The sequence below is a fragment of the Balaenoptera ricei genome, chromosome 15 (genome assembly GCF_028023285.1).
Source record: "Balaenoptera ricei isolate mBalRic1 chromosome 15, mBalRic1.hap2, whole genome shotgun sequence".
Classification (NCBI taxonomy): domain Eukaryota; kingdom Metazoa; phylum Chordata; class Mammalia; order Artiodactyla; family Balaenopteridae; genus Balaenoptera; species Balaenoptera ricei.
Window position 1 is genome coordinate 70322042 of NC_082653.1, and position 19181 is coordinate 70341222.

Here is a 19181-nt window from a genome sequence, read left to right on the forward strand (position 1 = left end):
TTATCACTGGACTTCACAGCTTTTCATTTCTGCTTTTTTTTTCTCATTTTTTAAAAAAAATTTTAATTGAAGTATAGTTGATTTACAATGTTGTGTTAATTTCTGCTGTACAACAAAGTGATTCAGTTATACATATATATGCACTCTTTTTTTATAGTCTTTTCCATTATCGTTTATCACAGGATATTGAATATAACTCCCTGTGCTATGCAGTAGGACTTTTTTGTTTATCCATCCTATATATAATAGTTTGCATCTGCTAATCCCAAACAGCTTTTTGTTTCTGAATCTGCCTCTAGCTCTGGACCGTGAGCTCCTTTAAGGCAGCGACAGCACCTTATGTGCCTTTAAATTTCCTTGTCCTGATTTCCAGGGCTGAGCACAGAGCCTGGCACAAAGTAAGTACACTATCACAATAACATTTGTCTAAGTGCACTGAATAATTGGCATTGTCACGCCTCCCCCCAACATCATCCTCTTTACATAAAGCTTTTTTAGCCCCAGTCACTCATCCCACAATTTCCACTTGCTCCTTTGCCTCCCCACGATGCCATTGTATAACTTCTCTGTCTCAATATTGGCTCAGCTGTCTGTGTGACCCTCACGTCTGTCTCCATTAACGTCTTTTACATTCAATCAGATATCTGCACCAGCGCAAGAGGCTCCTTGCAGCTTGATCAGTGAGCAATGGATCAGACAGCTGAATGGTTGATTTAATTGGCATAAAATAACTAAGCCATCTGTTCCGTGGAGCTGATCTTTTAAGTGTTACTCTCTTGTCTGCTCTGAAATGTCTTGGCCACTTGGAGAGACCATGTATGTCAGGTGGCAGGTCACAAAAAATGATTGCTTTAAGATGGAGAGCAACAGTTTAAGGGAAATTGAAGAATTTTATGGTGCTATCTTTTATCCTGCCCTGTCTTTCTTTATAGCACTTGTTAGTATCTGCTATATTACACATTCACTTGTCTGTCTCTCTCAGTAGAGGCTAATAAGCACCAAGAGGGCAGGGACTTTGTATTTTTTTTTTTTTAATTTATTTATTTTATTTGTTTTATTTTTGGCTGTGTTGGGTCTTCGTTGTTGTGTGCGGGCTTTCTCTAGTTGCGGTGAGTGGGGGCTACTCTTTGTTGCAGTTTGCAGGCTTCTTATTGCGGTGGCTTCTCTTGTTGCAGAGCACGGGCTCTAGACGCACAGGCTTCAGTAGTTGTGGCTTACAGGCTCTAGAGCACAGGCTCAGTAGTTGTGATGCATGGGATTAGTTGCTCCGCGGCATGTGGGATCTTCCCGGACCAGGGCTTGAACCCGTGTCCCCTGCATTGGCAGGCGGATTCCTAACCACTGTGCCACCAGGGAAACCCAGGGGCTTTGTCCTTTATGCTCCCTGCTGATGCCAGGGCTTAGAATACATGACCTACCTTGATTTGGTCACCAATGAGACATGCTTAGCTCCTTCTTGGGTTAGTCCTGTGTGACTTGGTGTTACAAAGGTCCATCAGGAATGTCAGGTAGATGGAAAGAGGGTGCAGAGGCTAACTCAGGAAGGAGTCTCAAGTCTAATTTGGCAAGTTCAATGCCTGTAGCAAGCTTGATTTTTGTGTAGGGTGGTGTGGGATTCAAAGGGTCCAATCTAGAGGAGCAAGGAGGGTGTAGTACAACACTGGTGGGTTGTGGCAGCTTAATGAAGTGGACCTTGGGAATGTTCTTTCATCCTTCTGAACTTAGGTATGCTCATTTGTAAAATGGGGATAGTATTTACCATCTTGAATTTGTGATGATTAAATGAGATAATGTACATGAAATAATAGTCAACACTTGTAGCACTTACTACATGCCAGGTAATATTTTAAGGGCTTATATATACTGACTCACAATAACCCTCTGGGTTAGGAACTGTTATTATCCCCAGCTTATCCAGATGGGGAAACTGAGGCACAGAGTGTTGCCCAAGTTCTCCTAGCTAGAAAGTGCTAGAGCTGTATCTATCTATACTGATATCTATCTATCTATCTAGAGAGCACACTGAGAATCCAGTTCAACTATTCTAGTAGACAAATATACACAGAGAGAGCACGCTAATATCCCGGACCTACTTCAACCATTGTAATACACGGATATACAGAGACAGCACGCTGACATGCATTTGCTCTAGAGCCTTCAGTCCCTTTTCCACACAGTAGCCCAGGTGATCCTATAAGAACACAAAGCTGACTATGCCACGGTGAAGCCAAGAGCTCAGGGGAACCCAGCAGTGTCACTTAGTCCTGGCTGTATCTCTTGGGTAAGGGGATCAGAGGGTACCTGGGCCCTCTAATCATTTGGGGATCACATGCTAAGAAATCTGAATTCAGTTGCCAGCTAGGGGAACTGCTGGGAAATGACAGCTTCCATTACCTGGAAATCTTGAGAACTCCCCATCAGGTGAGAATTTGAGTTCAGGCAAAACTCCTTTTATCAGAGGTGGCTGGGGCATCACCATTGTCTGACAACCTGAAAAATTTGTCGAGCCTGACTCTTCAGGAAATCCTGTTTGGTTAAAGCCTTTAAATGGTATTTCATTACTCTTGGATGAAACTCCAAGTCCCCTGCATTGCACATTAGGCTTGGCAAGAGCTGGTTCCTTCTCCTCATTCGCTTTGTTCCAGCCGTACTAGCCCCCTTTCCATTTCTTGAAAGCATCATGCCCCTCCCTGTCCCTGGACCTTTGCACATTCTGTTCCCTTTGTCAGCATCTCACCACAGCTCTGGCTTAAATTAACTCCCATTCTCCCATCAGATAGCAACTCAAATGTCACTTATTGTGGGAAACTTTTCCACACCTCTAAAAGAAAGTTTTTCTTTAAGAAAGGTTTTTCTTGTTGGTACCCTATAGTTTTTCTTCACCACAGTGAAATATATTTATTTGCTTTGTTCCTCTGTTTGTTTATGATTCGCCTCTATCACTAGTATTGTAATCTCCATGAGAGTAGAAGCCAACTTATCGTATGTTTTCTTTGCTATTGTATCTTTAGTGGTTAGCACAGTACCTAGAATACAAAAGGTACTCAACAAATATTTGCAAAATGTATGAATGAATCTTTAGAACATGCTTATTCAAGTTAAAACTACTCATCAATGAAATTGGGAAAACTCAATCCAACTTAACCCATTGCCTGGCCCATAGTAGGGGCTCAATAAATACTTGTTGACCAACTGACAAATGCAGAAGGAGGTAACGAGAGATATTCTCTAAACAGGCTTGTTGTCCTCAGCGTCTCCTTTCCGGTCCTTCAGCTCAGCCACAGGCATCCCGTAAACGTCTGCATCCACCTGCATCCTGTGGTCCTCTGGGATGCTTTCTAAATCCTGCATCCAGAACCCACTTGCTTTGTTTTGCTTCCTCTCTATTGTTGATTATCTGTTTTAGTTCCCATTCCGTCTTTTTGTATGCTTGTGACCTAACGATTCTACTGTTCTGTTCCTTTGCTCCATTCTCTGCCACTGGAAACAGGCCCATCCCCCTCTGGGATTCTTTCTGGGATTTCAGTTCTTTTCTCTGTGTTCTGAAGCCCTGGACTAGTCCCATTTTCTCCCATGCTCAACTGGTCTTTAGAGACAGTCCAGACCAGAGCATCTGCATAACCCTCAGGAGAGAAGGTCATATGGTCATTTATCCACTGTGATTAATATTGCTATTTTGGACACTTAACTGGTCATGAATTAACTTATAAAACCAGAAAACAGAGTGGCCTGCATTATAACTACATGATCAGGCAAAGCACCGAAGCCGGGTTCTATCCCTGACCAAATGGGCCATTTGTGGATCGGTTAGTTTGGCCATTGGCCACTCCAAGCATTGATTGGCTGGTTACCCTCCTCCAAGTGGCCAAGTGTGATGGTAGCTTTATTTCTCTGCAAGGTCTTGGCTGTGGGAAGAATTGCGAAGTGCCGGGGAAAGCAGTGGTGTTGGCTTCTTGGGACGTGGGGTCGAGTCAGGGCTCCTGCCCTGTACAGCCTCTCAGCGTTTCCTCCTAGGCACGCGGCTGCGGTGCAGGAGCGATGGACTTCATCTACACGCAGCTCCCATTCCCAAGCTGTAGCTGAAATCAAACAATATGTTCCTGTTTCTCCAATTTGGACCAAATGCATAGAAGAATCTGATGTGAACTTCTAGGGTGGTGGTCTTCAACCTTGCCTGCATATTAGAAGCAACTGAGTTCCAATATGACTGATATAACTGAATTCTAAAAATCCTGGTGCCCAGTTCCACTCTAAATCCATTTAAAAAGTCTGCAGGCATCCGTATTTTTAAATCTCAAGAATTTCAATGCACACCAAAGCAATACAACCACTGATCTAGTCAGTGCTTCTCAAACTTGAATATGCAGAATAATCATCTGTAGGATGTGTTTTAATAAAAACACAGACTCCCAAACCCCAACCCCAGAAACTGGATTCATTATTGCTGGGGATGGGCTGAGAATATGGATTTCTAACAAGCTCCCGGGTGAGGCCGTTGCTGCCTTTCCACAAACCGTACGTTGAGGAGCTCTGTTCTTTGCTACTCAGTGTGTACTCCGTGGAGAAGCAGCCTTCGCGTCATCCAGGAGCTTGTTAGGAATTAAAAATCGCAAGCCCATCCCAGACCTGTTATATCAGAATCCATGTTTTTAAAAGGGCTTTAGGAAATTTGTATGCACACAGGATTGAAAAACATTACTACGTAGAGGGTGCAAACGTTCAGCATCCAGGCCAAATTTTGCTGGCAGATGGATATTTCCTGGATTACACAGTATTTTTTGAAATTTAGAATTGATTGACAACACTTAAAAGTTGGGATTTTTCTGACCTCTCTTGAAAGATTGGAAGATCGAGCAACACTGATGGTAACTGGAAACAGACTATTCATGCGCCCAGCTGCCGTGGCACCACTTGGTTCACTAAGGATATCTGCATGATCTCTGCAGGCATTTCTGTTTGCAGCTCCTAGTTCCTGCCCTCACCTCTCCACTTCTTTCCTAGTTGGGAATTACTGCTCCCAAGCATTTCATCTTGAGCCAGCCCATTTTATGTCTTTGACCCTCCCTTGATTCATCTGTAAAATGGATTGATAACACTTACTCAGGGTTCTGATAAAGATTCAGTGGGACTGGAGATGGTGCTTTAAGCTCTATACATCTGTTTTACACACAAGTTGTTCCTGTACCCAGAGTTCCAGTCTCAAAGTATGGTCCTTGGACCAGCAGCACTCAGGTAGCAGCACTACCTGGGAACTTGCTAGAAATATATTTTTTCAGGCCCCGCCTGCGACCTAAATGCTTAATGAATTACCAGGTGTTTCAGGGGAGGGTGGAACTTCATGTGAATTTCACCAGGATCAAAAGTCCATCATGAGCTCCAAAATTTATGAGAAGACAGTTCAATCAAGACTTGTGGGTGGGTGAAGTTCTACAGGTCAGAGAGACCAAGGCAAAAGGTTAGCATGTATAGGATGGAGCTTCCACATCTCCTTTCCTCTGGAATTTCTGACATACCCACCTGTGGGCTCACCTGTGCTCCCATCCTAAGCCAATGAGCTGGGCTAAGACCTGGTATCTGGATAGCTTACCCTGAACCTGGGCATTCACAGGCTCATAAAACAGGCAGCTTCTACTTTCACCACATTGGCCCAATCCAGAAAAAGCATCCTTTGCCTTAGTTTCCCCTAGCAGGCACCTGAGAACTGAATAGACATCTCCCCAGCCAATGCCATTGCCATCTACCTGTACTGACTTTGGGTGCTGCCTGCTGCCTGGGCTCCCCTGATTTCACCATATTCGCTGAACTGGGCTCCTCAAATGATGATGTCTCTTCAACCTAGCCTGGAACTGCTGCCTTATATTAGACGTTGTATATTTGGACAAGCTCTATAGTGAGGTCAGTTTCCTTGACCCCTGCCTCTCTCCCTGTCTACACTGGCTGAATTCCTGGAGCCCCAGGATGCCTATGACCACAGCCTGCCTGAGCAAATAGCAGAGACCTGGAATCATATGACTTTCAGGGGAGGAAACTGTGAAGTGACCATACACTATTCTTCAGACAGGAAAGATCACACCAAAAACGTTGTTTTTCTTTTTTTCAAAAACTTCTTTGTCTTGATTGGGAGTAGAACATGCATGGAAAAAGTGGTGAAAGAAAAACTAGGAGGCAAGATATTTCTCCTCAAGGTGATGATAGATATGTATTGTGCTGGAATGCAGAGGAATTCCTTGGGAACTGTTGCTCTGACAGTTTTTAAAGAGTGAGTCAGCAAGAATGACTCAGCCATCCTGGATTCATTTGGTTTAATACCGATGAAAACAGGATGATATAATTTTTCAGAATTCCTTCTAAGCAGAGGAACCAGTCAATAATAATAATATGATATTGATAATAATAATAGCAGCAGCATTTTTTGAGTGATAGATATCATTCTAGGTAGTTTATATACATTATCTCAGGAGTCAGCAAAATTCTGCTGTAAAGGGCTAGACAGTAAGTATTTTAGGTTTTGTGGGCTACGTGGTCTCTGTCACAGCGACTCAAGTCTGTACTTGTAGCACAAAAGCAGCCATAGGCAATAAGTAAACAAATGGGCAGGGCTGTGTTCCAATAACGCTTGATTTACAAAAACACGTTAGTGGGCCAGATTTTCAACACAAGCTGTAGTTTGTTGACTCCGACGTTATCTCACTGACCCCAGTGATACTGGGAAGTAGTACTTTTACTCCTCCCCATTTTGCAGGTAAAAAACGGAATTCCGGAGCGATGAAGTAACTTGTATGAGATCCCAGAGCACTAAGTGGTGTATTCAGGGCTGAAACTGTCAACTGAAAAACAATGCACAACCTAAAAGTTGAGAATTATGTTTTATTCTGTGGACTTTCTGAGGACTTCAAACCAAGGAGGCAGCCTAGCAGACAGCTCTGAGGGACTGCTGCAAGGAGGTCAGGGAGGAACCAGGGTATATAGGGGCTTTTGCCACAAAGACCGGGTAGTCGGACTTTCAAAAGACTACTGTTAATTAAAGAAAACCAGATATGTTAAGTTAATGAATTTAGCACTTTTCTATGTAGGGGAAGATGCAAGAGTCTGGGCTCATTGAAATCATTCCTTTGATATGCAACTTAGCTGTCTAGGGCCAGCATCCTCTTCTTTCCCATCCTGAGTCCCCTCAGGGCTCAGTGTTGAGGGCAGCTGGAGTGGCCGATGGTCTGAGGGCCACAGCATCCTTTGTTTGCTGATGTGACAGGCAACATTTTTCATCCACGCAACTCAGGATTTCCTACACTATAGTGTCTGGGTAAGCTTTTTCATTCCCAGGGGCGTTTCATCATTTGGCTCCCCACGTCCCATATTCAGTTCTTCAATTACTTAACAATTATTGGGCAGCTTCAACATACCTGTCATGGTACATCATCTTATTTAACTATATCAGGACAACTGCATGAAGTAGCACTGTTTTCCCCATTTAGTGCCTGAGTTCCCAGAGGATAAGGTGGGATTCTCAAAGTCCACTCTTCGTGAGAAGCTGAGCTTGGAGTTAGACTCTGATTCTCAGTCTCTCTAAGTTCAGTGATCTTGCCTCCAGACCTGTTGGCTCCAGATTTTAAAAATCTTTCACATTTTTTGAATTATCAAAGCAGTACATGTCTATTGTACAAGAATTGGAATGATTATAAAGAGAGTGACAAAGAATCACTCACAATTCTCAATGCCCAAATAATCTCTGCTATCAATCTGATGCTTTTTTCCCCCTCTTGATCCATGCTCATTCTCCATCAATTTCATACTAAATAAAATATTTTGTATATTTTTTTACTAATCACATAAGATTTGGAGCCATTTCTTGAATTACTAAATTTTAATAAAATCATAATTTCAATTGCATATTTTTTCATAATAGGATATAACATAATTTTTAACAATTTAGATACTTTCTATTTTTTTTCTATCATAAATGCTTTGATTACATTCTTGTGCATAAATCTCTCTCTGAATCTCCAGCTATTTCCCCAGGATAAATTCCTAGAAGGGAAATTATTGCTCCAAAGGGTATTAATTATTTTTAAAGTTCTTTATATATAATTCCAGATTGGAATTTTAAGAAATTTGTGCTAATTTTCATTCCTTTTAGCAGGGTAGATATACCTAACCCTAAACCCTAAACAACAAATTTTTTAAAATTTGGTAATTTTGTGGATTAAAATGTTACAGTTTTACTTTGATTTTTATTAAGTAGTGGGGCTTTGAGGTTTTCTTATTGATTTGTCAGAGTTCTTTATATATTAAGGATATTACTAGTTCTTTTTCTGGCAAATATTACACCTAGGTTTTTATTTACCTTTGAAATGAAAATAAACTCATCTCTATTTACTTGTCGTCTTATTCATAGCAAAGGATACTTCAGATCATGAGCATTCAACCCATCCAACAGCAAGAGTAGTAGCAAGAACAAATGCTTCCTCTGTGAGTAGAATTTGCCAGGTGGCTGGAAATCCCAAGCAGAGAGGCTTAGCCATGACTTCCAGATCTCTGGTGCAGACTGCAAACGTGCTGGGCTGTGCTTTCACACATGTAACTCCAGGGTAGAAATCAGCCCAAATAGGAGGCAGCCAGGGGATATAGAGAGGAGCTTTTGAGACTGATTGTAAGCCGTGAGCGAAGGGTTGCCTTTGTTCTACGTGCAGCCACAAGGCACTGAATTCCTCACCATCCTTTCAAATAAGTAGAAGGAGGTGAAAAACAATGTAATGAAAACTTTGTTAAGAAGACTATGAAGTTGAAGACAGATAGGAACTTCATTCTTATACTCTTTGGTAAATTTAGAGAAAAGAAAAATGATTTGAGGCCTGACATTTTCTCTCCTCAATCCTCAGCATATTTCATTTTGAGGAAAAATAATCCTTCATGTCAAGTAAATCCCTTCTTTGGAAACAACATTTCTTTCTATGTATTGGAATGGGCTATGGTAATGTTTCTCAATCTTGGTACTATTGACATTTGGGGCAAAATAATTATTTGTTTGGGGGGACTAAAGAATAAATAAATAAATTAATTAATGATTCAACACTTTGCATTTAAATATTTGAAAAATTGTGAAATGAGAAATTCACCTTTCCCACCCCACCCCCCATTGGTCCATAGGGCTGAATTAATTACAGGGAGAAAGATATTGGGATCAGTGTAAGAAATCTTTGTTATAATAAAAACAATGCAAAAATAGAATGGTCTAGCTCCAGAATTAATGAGTTCACTGGAGGCATTCAAGGAGAGACTAGATTGTTCTTAGACAGAATCTTGTATAAGACATTCATACAAAAGAGGAGAGATTCAAAGTTTAAGAGTATCTCTCATCCCTGAAATTCTATAAATCTGTTTTTCTTGCTGTCTTTCCTTTTTAATATTTCCTATGAAGGTAGTAATTCCACTTGAGGAACTTACTTCTTTTAAAACAGAAGATAAACTTTTCTAAAGTGCTCAAAACTCATCACACATACTGCATAAACTGGCTTCTTTGGGGCTTCACAGAGAAAGCATGCTTTCAAGAAGTTGAATTAGGGATTTTCTGCAAAAACTAACTCATTTCCACTAGCCTAGAGCTGGATGATTTTTCATGGTCCCTCAGATACCATATGATTGAAAACGAGCAGTGGAGTCAATTGAGGGGCATTGCGGAAGGCACAAGAAGTCTGTACAGGGATAGTGCACTCCTAGGCAGTTTCCATAATCAGTGCTACAGATTTCTCTTGAGATTCCAGACCTTCCCTGAACTGAGATCTAGTTTTCTGGAACCCTGAGTTTTCTGAAGGGTTGGATCCTTTTCTTCTTCCCACTACAAGTTATGAGTGAACAGAAGGCATCGGTTAGCAGGAGCTATGTTTCAGCAAAAGACATGGGTCAGCAGAAGAAATAAATGAGTAGGGACCAAGGGTCATTAGGAGTCAGAGTTCAGTAGGATCCATGGAACAGTAGGAGCAAGGGGTCAACAGAAGCCATGGGTCAGGAAGAACTGTGGATCTATAGAAACCAAGAGTTAGCATGAGCCATGAGTCAGCAGAGGCCACAGGTCAACAGGAGACAGAAGTAGCTTTTGTAGGAGATTTTGTTCATCAGGTTAGTAGGAGCTTTTGTTCATCAGGAACCATGGGTCCGTAGGAACCATTGTCAGCAGGAACCATACATCAGCCAGAGAGAGAGAGTCAGCAGTAGGTGGTGGGAGCAGAGGCTAAAAGACACGCAGAAAGAGAGCAGCACCAGACTTGGAGGCAGCTGATGCCATAGGACAGTGGAAACCATGATTAAGCAAAGGATGCAGAGTAACAAGAAGCTGAGTAGAGAGCACCTAGCAATAATAGTATTGATTAAGTATAGAGTATAAGTAATTCACCATCATAATAGGGTAGGAAACAATGTGTTTCTGAGCACGTGTCAAGATAACGTAGGGTCTACAAGAGCGTTAAGTCCTGAAAGATCTAATCCTGAATGACATTCTAGTCTCTTTGAGAACTGGTAGTTTAGCAAATGAGATTCTTGTCTTTCCTAATTTCCCAGATATTCTTATTGTTTTAGGTTGAATGCCTAAAAAGGGGAATTCTTGAGATACAGTATACAAGGTTGCTTTTTAAGTTTCTTGATATATATTGCTAAGTTACTTTTCAAAAATGTTATATGAATTTGCTCTTCCCCATCTTCTAATTAAAATACTTATAAAAATGTATTCTCAAAAGTACAGAGTTTTAAGAGGGACTGAAAACTATAAGTATTACTATCTCTCAGGAGGAATTTCCAGTACAAAAATTTCAGATAGATGTTTGCTGTGTAGAACAAGAGGGCAAAGGAGATTGATTCCTGCTATTCTGTTTCTCTCTATCATGTAAGTCAGAACTGTTTGGAGTCTCAGGGGAAATAATCCAATTTAATTAAAAATGGCTTGATTCAGGGAATTCCCTGGTGGTCCAGTGGTTAGGACTTGGTGCTCTCACGGCCCAGGGTCCCAGGTTCCATCCCTGGTTGGGGAAGTAAGATCCCACAAGCCACACGGTGTAGCCAAAAAGAAAAAGAAAAAAAGAAAGGCTTGATTCAATAAAATAATTTATAAGGGCATGTAACTTGAGAGTTTGGAATGTAGTGTGGTGGATTTCAGGTATGAGTTGATCCAGGAGCTTGATGTGAATCAGGACAAACATGTCTACTCTTCATCTTGTGCCTCAGTTCTAGTGGTTGGAAGCTCTGATTGGCCAGATCAGGCCCATGGCACATGCCCACTCTTGGAGCCAGATGTTATGGGAGTTACTGACTGATGTCCCCCTACTCCAAGTTATGACTTGGGAGAATTAATGGAGATGGTGTAGGCAAGTCAAAACAGATGTCAACAAGGCCCTTAATATAGGCATGGGGGCTTCAGGACACCCTTCATTTGGGTAGAAGCTGCTTTTGAAAATGTTCAGAATGGTTTGGACATTCCCATCAGTTATCTCCATTTCATACATCTTCTAGAATCTAGGCTATAATTTTCAATGTTACAATGTTACAGTCTGGAGAAAGAAGGAATGTACTTTCATGTTACATCCATAATGTAGAGTCAACAGAGATAAAAGTCTGAACCTGGAGCAACCATAGGAACAATTCCTTTTAAGCATCATTTAATTTATTTTTTTTGGCCACATCACATGGCTTGCAGGATCTTAGTTCCCCAACCAGGCATCGAACCCGGGCCCACAACAGTGAAAGTGCCAAGTCCTAACCACTGGACTGCCAGGGAATTCCCTAAGCATCATTTTAAATAGCATAATAGTCTGTTACTTTTGGAGGATGTAAAAGCTGACGAAACCCCTTCTATAGAAGGAACTTACTGTTGAGAGCAGCCTGGGTCTTCTCTACTCCCCACCCCTCCTCTATGGCATACTGGAGGAAGGGGCACCAGTTTGGGTTTAATTTGGGTCCTTCTAATACCTCATTATGTAAAAACAAGTGTCCCCAGATGCTCGGGAAATTTGGAGTCATCCCTCCTCTTTACTTGTTCTTCTCCTGCATAAAGACATTTCCAGAATATCACATGCTCCTAAAAAAATGTACTTCCTTGTATGTGAAACCAGCTAACGGTTCCCCCGAGAAGTGTTTGAAGGCGTAATGAGCACCCAGGTTCCCGGTGTCAGAGCTCTGATAGAGAGGATTCTCTCCCCAAGCCAGAATTCCCTCCAAGAGCCTCCACCAGGCAACCCTGGGGAGAAGTTGGTGTTAACTCCAGGCTGCTATGGTTGGGAAACCACTTCCCATAAAAACTCAGTCCTCTCTTTCCTCATGGCCCCAACTCTGGGGTGAAAAATTGAGTCTCCCACAGGCTGCTCATAATCTGCCTTCTTTCCCCTTCCAGAGAATCTGCCTCTAAGAAGATTAGAATCTATCCTCACGGGCCACACCATTTGGTGGGGGACACAGAGGCATAATTAAGCAATGATGACAGAGTTTGAAAAGTACCAATTATAAGAATAATCAAAAAGCTAGAGTACCTTAGAGGTAAGAAGAAGAAAATTTGCCCAGGAGATCTGGGAAACTTAGCAAAAGAGGAAGCATCCAAATTCAGTCTTGAAAGAACAGGAGTTTGCTAAGTGGAGATAATAGTGGATAATAATAATAATAATAATAATAATAATAAGCTAATATTTTTTTGAGCACTCACTGTGTGCCAATCATTTTGTGCTTTACATGTATTATTCATATGATATTTACATGTATTAACTCATTTAATCCTCATAACAACCATATGAAGTAGGTGTTAATATTCTCCCCATTTTGCAGATAAAAGAGACTGAGGCCCAAGAGGTTAAGTTATTTGCCTAAGGTCACATTGAAAATATGTGGTAGACCTGAGATTCCAACCTAGGCATTTTGACTCTAGAGCCTGTGTTTTTAACCTATTTGCCATACTACCTAAAAGAGCATAGCGTCAATATCATCAAAGGCATGGAGGGATGGAGGTGGTTTAAAAATATGTCCAAATTCTTTGATATTTCTTCCTACAAGTGGTGGAGTCTAACTTCCCTCTCCTTGAGTATGTGCTAGACTTACTGACTTGCTTCTAATGAATACAAGAAAGCAGAAGTGACCATGTGTGGTTTTGAAGACTTGGTTATAAAAAGCGCTGTGGCTACATCTTCACTCTCTCTGTCTCTCAGATCACTTGCTCTGGGGATAGCCAGCTGACATGTTGTAAGGACACTCAAGAAGCCCTATGGAAAGGTCCACATGGTGAGGATCCTAAGTATCTGGCCAGTAGCCAGGAAGGACCCGAGGCCTCCTGCCAACAGCCACGTGAGTGAGTTTAGATGGAGATTCTCCAGTACCCATTAAGCCTTCAGAGACCATGCCCTTAGCAGACATCTTGACTGTAACCTTGTGAGAGACCCTGAATCAGAACCACTCAACCAAGCTGCTCCGAACTCCTGACCCATAGATACTGTGAGAAAATAAATGTATGCTGTTTTAAGCCAGTAAGTATTGGGGTAATTTGTTACACAACAGCAGACAACCACTACTGGCTGTAGAATGTTTTGTGTCTTCAATGTACATGGGCAGTCAGTATTTTGGAGCTGAAGCGCAGAGTTTATAGAGAATTGGCCAGGAGTGAAGCTTTTAGGATAAATTATAAAGCATGACAGCCATTCCACAAGCTCAAGCTCACAGAGCCCACTTTCCAAAAGCAACTCTCCCCGTCCCCAATCCTGAGCCACCCCACACCTAGCCAGAAAATTCTTCCATTTTCAGTTCCTTGTCCATGCCACTATATGGCTTTCATCACACTGTTCCTTGTCGTGCTACCAGCTGTGGATATTCCTTTCTTCCGAACTAGATGGAAAGCTCCTGCCATGCTCAACTCACATTTTATTCATTGTCCTCCTTGCATAAAACCCTTTGGTCACTGCCCTGTACATGTTTGGGGGACGAATGCTGCCCATTCTGAAACCTCGTGGCTGATGGATGGACTTCCATTCAGTTCCAGCCAACATGCTCTGCTGTCTTGTCTTTGGTTTGCAGTGTAATGTCCATGAGTGGGATAGATTGAGACCCAAGAGGCAAATTAGTTTAAAGTATCATTAAGGGGACTTCCCTGGTGGTCCAGTGGTAAAGAATCCGCCATTCCATTGCAGGGGACGTGGGTTTGATCCCTGGTCAGGGAGCTAGGATCCCACATGCCTCGGGGCAGCTAAGCCTGTGCGCCACAACTACTGAGCCCACGCACCTCAACTAGAGAGCCTGCATGCTGCAAACTACAGAGCCCACGCGCTCTGGAGCCTGTGCACAACTAGAGAGAGAGAAAAAAAACCTCACAGGTCACAAATAGAGAGAAGCCTGCACGCTGCAACGAAGAGCCCGCGTGCCACAACTAAGACCTGATGCAGCCAAAAATAAAAATAAATAAAGTAAAATAAAATAAATATTTAAAATAAAATTAAAAAAATAAAGTACCAGTAAGTATTCTGGACATTTTTACCACAGTGATGTGAAATGATTCACACCTATATGGATTCGGGTGATGAGGAGACAGGGCAATAAACCAGGGAGAGGGTACTCTTAACAGTAAGTAAGGCTGGCCACCAAGGGTGATGCACATCAATACAAACTATAGTCTCCATGTAACATTTGAATTAATTCCTCTTTTCTGCTTTATTCTATGTGCTCAGTTCCTGCACATAGAATATGTTTGATACATATTTGCTGAATGAAAGAATGCTGATATTGAGAATAATTAATATTCATGACACCTATGTTCTCCAGGCTATTCCTACAGATAAAGACTTTGGTCTCTTAAGAGGATGTTTATGGATAAAGAAGGACTCCAGCCAATCACAGGAGGCTAAGGGAAGGCATAGCGTAGGTACATACCAGCAAAAGCGGGCAGATGACGGTGGTCAGAGCGCCAGGAAACTGGGGAGGGATTCAGGGAAATAAAACACAAATAAGAGGAGAACCCCAAAGTATCAGTTATTATAGGAGACATCTGCTGTTTTTGTTGTTGTTTATTTGTTTTAAGCTATCCACTATTTTCTCCTTCTTCCTTTAGTAATAGTCCCCTGACTTCCACTGGACAACCATCATTTGCTGATTCTTGCTCCATGTGACTTGAATGGAGTTAACCTTCTACCCCAGAATCCTAGCCCAGATCTGGCTAATAGAAACTCTGTATTCTCCTGGTAACAGTGATTGGTTCATGAATGGGCATGTGACCCAGCTGGAGCCAATGAGAATCAACGGGACTTTTGGGACTACTTCTGGAAGAGAACTTGTCCTCTTTTCTGCTACACTTGAGCCAGGGAGGAGTAGGCATCAGAAATGCTGGTCTCCATCTTGCCACCAGGTGATAGAACTGGACAATGAAGCCAACAGAGTGGCAGTCAGAGATTGAATGAAACAGATTCTAATGACACAATTTCAGATTCTTGAAGAGGCCATATCCCAATTACATCTTTGGGCTTTTAAGTTGTATATATGAAATTCTTTTTTATCTTAAGCCAGCTTGAGTTTAGTTTTCTGTCACTTGCAATTTTAAGATTCCTGACCAAAGGGACTGCCTTTGGATGCCATACCAGTAGCCAAGGGCCCACAGAGGGTACACAAAATATCACGCTTAAGGCATCAAGACTGAGTCAGTTTCCACTGATTGTTAACCTTATTTCTATTACTTAATAAGAAAGGGTTTTTTCCTTTATGTATTGACCTGTATAAGTCTAATATTTTTTTCCAAATGGCTAAGCAATTGTCTTCAAATTATTATCACCAAAAATATGAAATGCCACCTTTATCACCTAAACTTCCATGTAATTTTCTTTGATCTATTTCTAGACTGTAGTCTGTTCCATTGTTAATCTGTGTATTCCTTTGTCATCAATTTGCTGTTTTATAATTTAGCTTTATAGTACATATTAATATCTATTGAATATTCATTACCCTTTTCCCCCCCCAAATTTTATTTGTTTCTGCCATGATATTCCTATAGATGAGAATCAAGGTCTAAAGAAGTTCCATTGGGATTAAGATTAGAAATAATTGGAGATAACAGAGTCTTTCCCTTCAGGTTTTTGGTGCATATTTTTCATTTATTCAAGTCTTTGCATATCTCTCAGTAAAATTTTATAACTTAATCTCAGTAAAAAACAAGCTATTCTTCTAAAGTTCAAGTCACTCAATTCTGACACCCTATCCCCTCCATATCCCGTTCATCTAATGACATGTTGGACCTTGCCTTGTTATTTATTTAATTTCTCCCCAGTTTTACCCCAGCTTTATTGAGATACAGTTGACATACAGCTTTGTATAAATTTAAGATATACAGAATAATAATTTGACTTACATGTATTGTGAAATGATTACCACAGTAAGTTAATGTCCATCATCTCTTACAGAAACAAAAAAAAAAAAAAAAAGAAAGAAAAGGTTTTTCTTCCTTGTGATGAGAACTCTTAAGATCTACTCTCTTAACAACTTTCAAATATACCATACGGCAGTCTTAACTATAGTCATCATGTTGCACATTACATCCCAAGTACTTATTTATCTTATAACTGGAAGTTTGTACCTTTTGACCACCTTCTACTTAATTCTTGTCACACATTCTTCCTTTCCATCCCAGCCCTTGCCAGCATCTAGGCTGATTTCAATGGCTTTGTAATGCATCCTCAGTTCTATGATTTCTTCATCTCTAATAACCTTCCCCTCCATCTCAGCCATCCACTCTGGCCAAAGCACCCTTCGCCTTGTCTTCACTCCCAACCTCTTCCATTCTAAATTCCTAATTCAAGCATGCAGACCTTCTATCCTTCCAATTTACTTCCTCAAACTTTTTTTATTACTACTCTTCCTGCACTTCTTAGGTACCTCTAGTTCAATGTTTCCTGTATCCCTCAGAGCTCGTTCAAGAGAAAGCACCACAGAGTTAGTTGAGCAGAAAGAATTTAATATGAAAAAGTGCTAACGGGTATCGAAGAACTGAAAAGGCAAAACTCTCTAACTTTCAGGGGTAACTGCAGGAAGCAGCTAGCATCACTAGAAAGAAGAAACAGAGAGAAGATGCTGGAATTGCTAAAACACAGAAGCTTGGAGGAGGGGTCCTCTGGTGCTGGGTCCCAGATCTCTGAAGAGGGGCACTGCTTGGCTGGGGCTGCTGTCTTTTTTTTTTTTTTTTTTATAAATTAATTTATTTATTTTGGGCTGTGTTGGGTCTTCGTTTCTGTGCGAGGGCTTTCTCTAGTCACGGCGAGCGGGGGCCATTTTTCATCGCGGTGCGCGGGCCTCTTCACTATCGCGGCCTCTCCCGTTGCGGAGCACAGGCTCCAGATGCTCAGGCTCAGTAGTTGTGGCTCACGGGCTTAGTTGCTCCGCGGCATGTGGGATCTTCCCAGACCAGGGCTCGAACCCGTGTCCCCTGCATTGGCAGGCAGATTCTTAACCACTGCGCCACCAGGGAAGCCCCGGGGCTGCTGTCTTTGAGAGGATGTCATGAAGCTAGTTCTGAGAGTGTTGGAAAAGCTCCAAACTGGCTTCAGCTGCTGCTTCAGGAAGGAAGTGTCACTGCCAATGTGAAGAAGCATTGCTAGGGTGATGGTCGCAGGAACAACAGGCGTACAGGGACAAACAAGTCCCTCCTCCCACCTCCAGCCTTGCAATCACCCTCTAGTTTCTCTCTCTCTCTCTCTCTCTCAGCAGAGTCTAATAGGAAGCCAGCTGGCCATGCCCAAATGTCACTTTCAGAGTACCAATGCCAGCTCCAGGTGAGTTGAAAGCTGAGACAATAGCTTAATAATTGAAACAACTCTGTTACTTTCTTCCTATCCATCATCCCCCACTGTCTTCATTTTCTTGTCTGTCCAGCTTGAGATTAATTATCAGCCTTTCGGATTCTCTCTGGCTGCTATCATAAACTCATTTTGTTCCAAACAAGCAGATTGGTAGCACTGATTACCAGCCCAATGCCGCCCGTACCTCTTACTACATGTCTCTAGGCAGCCTGTTTCTCCACACTCTGCAAAGATTGCTTTAAATCTTCTCCACTCTTCTCGAACTTCGACCTCCTTTCCCCTTTTGCTAGCTTCTGTTTCAACGATGGACACTACCTCTCAGCTCTGAGAACAAGCCAGCGTCTGCCTCAACCTTCCTGTCCTCTCTCCTCTCACACTGAGAAAGGTGATGTTTCTCTGGGTAAGGCCAGCCTGTTCTCTGGATCGCATCCTGCTCTTTTTTCTGGAATCTTTAATATTCACCTATCCCCACTGCATTTTGTATCTTCCCTCTGTTCCTCTCTACAGGTTCTTGTCTTTGGCTTTTTTTTTTTTTTAATTGGGGTATAGATGTTTTACGATGTTGTTTTAGTGTCTACTGTACAGCAAAGTGGAGTTCCCTGTACTATACAGCAGGTTCTCATTAGTTATCTATTTTATACAGATTTTTATGCATTTTAATTTCATTCACTAATTTTTTTTGAATTTTATTTTATTTATTTTTTTATACAGCAGGTTCTTATTAGTTATCCATTTTATACATATTAGTGTATATATGTCAATCCCAATCACCCAATTCATCCCACCACCACCACCACCCCCACCGCTTTCCCCCCTTGGTGTCCATACGTTTGTTCTCTACATCTGTGTCTCTATTTCTGCCCTGCAAACCAGTTCATCTATACCATTTTTCTAGGTTCCACATATATGCATTAATATACGATATTTGTTTTTCTCTTTCTGACTTACTTCACTCTGTAGGACAGTCTTTAGACCCATCCACGTCTCTACAAATGACCCAATTTCATTCCTTTTTATGGCTGAGTAATATTCCATTGTATATATGTACCACATCTTCTTTATCCATTCGTCTGTCAATGGGCATTTAGGTTGCTTCCATGACCTGGCTATTTTAAATAGTGCTGCAATGAACATTGGGGTGCATGTGTCTTTTTGAATTACGGTTTTCTCTGGGTATATGCTCAGTAGTGGGATTGCTGGGTCATATGGTAATTCTATTTTTAGTTTTTTTAAGGAACCTCCATACTGTTCTCCATAGTGGCTGTATCAATTTACATTCCCACCAACAGTGCAACAGGGTTCCCTTTCCCCACACCCTCTCCAGCATTTGTTGTTTGTAGATTTTCTGATGATGCCCATTCTAACTGGTGTGAGGTGATACCTAATTGT